Source organism: Castor canadensis, chromosome 1, assembly GCF_047511655.1.
Source record: "Castor canadensis chromosome 1, mCasCan1.hap1v2, whole genome shotgun sequence".
NCBI lineage: Eukaryota > Metazoa > Chordata > Mammalia > Rodentia > Castoridae > Castor > Castor canadensis.
The window spans coordinates 57,825,177-57,828,255 of NC_133386.1; the positions used below are offsets into that span (position 1 = coordinate 57,825,177).

The following is a 3,079-nucleotide window of genomic DNA, read 5'->3' on the forward strand; positions in this document are numbered from 1 at the left end:
TTTATCACTGCAGACATAAAGATTCATTATTTTTGCCAATTTCAAAAGTGAACCTTATAACTGTCTATACTTTTCCTTCTGTTTTGCATATCTTATTACTTGAATTAATTTATGTGTTAGGCAAATGATTTCTGCTTAAAACTAGATGATTAAACACTTTAGTTGGTTACAAAAAGCACCTAAGTAGGGTTATAGTACAGTTGTAGTATAGTATAGCATCTACTCCAGTTATAGATTGTTTCACTTAAGATAATATGATGCAGAAAGAACAAACACAAATATTTTTAAAAGAATAGTTAAGAAGGAGGTTCTGTTTTGCAATACACACTATTTGGAGTGTCTTCCTGGCTCTGTGCAGGAAGACAAGAGGCTGCCCTGAGCACTGGGATCCTATGTTCATGTCTGTGTTGTTTGGCAGTTGACTAGAATCTAATTTGATCTCTTCCCAGAGAATTCCAAAAATTAAAACTGGGGGAAATTTCCTTCCCATTCTAATGGTGATGCTATCTTATGAGTGGCTTAGAAATGAAAGATTTCCTGATATTGAACATGTGGGAGGAATATGTATGGACCAGATGAGGGCTTCTAGATGTTGGCGCTGTTGGTATGTGGCAAAAAGTCTGCATCATGGGAGTTCTCCCATGTATATAGGATGTTTAGCAGCATCCATAGCCTTTACCCAGTTGCATTCTCAGTGTGACAACCAAAACTGTCTCCAGACATTGTCACATGTCTCCAGACAATGCTCTAGAGTGGAGGAAAACAGTTAATATATGGGGAGAAGTAGAAAGTAGAAATGTCAGAGTTTCTTACAGATAACATTCTGAGACATTTGGATTTTTGTTGTTTTTAGATCTTAGATATATTCTTATTATTTCCACATTTATATGAATTATACCAACAGACTACCAGTTGGCATAATTTTTTTCTCCACAGTTTTCTCCTAAAAATTTGAGTTGTGGTTCTGCCATTATAAGCAAAATAGTTCTAAATGATAAAATAATAGATTACAGTAGATTAAATTTACTTCAAAAGGCCATTTTCAATGGGAAAACATTAGCTACAAGAAATATGTTCTTATCCATAACCCCCCTTGCCAATTTAAGGTATAGTTTGAAGGTTTTACTGAATAAGCTATGTTTTACTGCTTGTTTTTCTTTTCCCCTCCTCTGCTGCTGGGTGTTGAACCCAGGGGTGTTCAACTGCTAGGCAAGTGGTCTATGACTAAGCTACATTCCAGCCCCAAAAAGCTAGTTTTAAAAGGTAAGTGTGGATCAGAGATAGAAATGGTGACAAGTGTTTAATAGGTAGTTTTAATTTCACAAGATGAAAAGAGTTCTGTGGATGGATGGTAATGATGGTAGCACACCACTGTGAGTGTGCTTAATATCACATGACTGTACACTTTGAAAAGACTGTAAAGATAAATTTTATGTTTATATTATTACAACTTTTAAAAAGATAGGTATGAACAGGAGAAAAGGAAAGGAGAGGAAGCTTAAGTTAGGCCAGGTTTGGCTGATGCTTTATTGATGATCTTATTGGGCCAGCAATTCTTTTTTTTTTTTTTTTTTTAAATTCACATTTATTGACTGATGTGATACAACCTGGAATTTCTGAATTCCAAATAAATTTCACTTTTTAAACATTTGACCTGTTCTTTTTAGCACCAACAGACTTGGTAACTACCTTATGCTAACCTGACAATATGTTAACAACAGCCCGCACTGGTCCTTCAACTTGCTTAGTAACAAGTCCTTTGCTTCTGTCATTCTGGGGAATGGCTTATTGCCCTCCTTTCTGTACAATCTGGGCAAACTGACTGGTGATGGTAAGAGCAGTGTCAATGAAGCAGTCCACACAGTTAGAGAGACAATTTTCAGTGCGAGAGTTTAGGCGACTCCCTGGCTTTTCCACACTTTATCACAACATAGCTCCATGAAGTGATGCACCTGAGCAGCGAACTGCGCCTTCTGCTGTTCGGCTGCCACCAGGCGCTGCAATTCTGCTTAGTCCACCTTACCCAGCTCCGCCATTATCTGTATATATCCAGCAATTCATCTTGTCCAGCTTTACCACCTACAGTTTATCAGACAGTATTTTGCTTTTGCAAAATATTATTCTTTCAGTATTTGCTTTTGAAGAAGACGTATTGAGGCACAGACGAAAACCTTTTGAATTATTCTGTCAGTTCCTTTGTGTTCTAAAATTGCTTCAGAGATGTCTAGACTTGGTACTAAATACAAAACTGTGTGTCTTGGCCATGTGTGGGTTTACCCATTTAGGATAGTACATCTTGGGATTCAAACTTTGAACAGTTTGCTTCTCCTTCACAATGGTTTGTCTTCATTCTGCAGATCCATCAACTATGGGCATTTAGGGCTGTATTAGAACACTGAAAGCAGATGTTTGTTAGCTTATGTTCCCTAGTGGAGAACCTGGCTTGATTCTGAGTACAAAGGTTAAAAGGCTGTCCACAGGAACACATGGGTAAAACTGACCATGTCAGATGGGTAATAGGATTAAGAAAAAAAGGTGATCTTCTAGGAATCATGTGCTTAAGGGGAGAGTCATGTACATTTTACTCTGAATTCTTCCTGAACTATCTTGCTCTATCAATATAATTTGAAATTAAATTTATAATTTCAATAGACACATATTTTACAGATAAAATATAATGCACACAAATTCTTTGAGTGGCTTATTAAAATCTATTTGAATTTCATACAAGTGAAAAAACTGCAGTGTCAAATGAAGATTTTTTTTTTCCAGAATAAGGGTGGGGAGGCAGATTTATAAAGCTATACAACGTCCCTTAACTCTTTAATCATTTAGACAGGTAGTCAATTTTCTCAGCATAGGCCATCTTTTGCCCTTAAATTTGCAGATGGGGTTGGTGGTCAGGCAGTAAGGCCATAATACAATTCTTTGCTGTAAAAGAAAGTGAATTAAACACAATTTATTTTGTAAAAGCAGAAAGTGAAGGCAAGAAAATAAAAAGAAGTATCACAATCAGGTTAAACTTCCACTGTATGTGACTATAGAAAAGAATAGACTTTTGGGCAATTGAAATATTTTC

General features: G+C 36.3%; 1 pseudogene; it reads right to left on the reverse strand.

Annotated features, from left to right (window-relative positions):
• Positions 1-1,785: 1,785 nt before the first annotated feature.
• LOC109674476 (mitochondrial import inner membrane translocase subunit Tim8 B pseudogene) lies at positions 1,786-2,036 on the reverse strand (annotated as a pseudogene).
• Between the last annotated feature and the right edge of the window lie 1,043 nt (positions 2,037-3,079).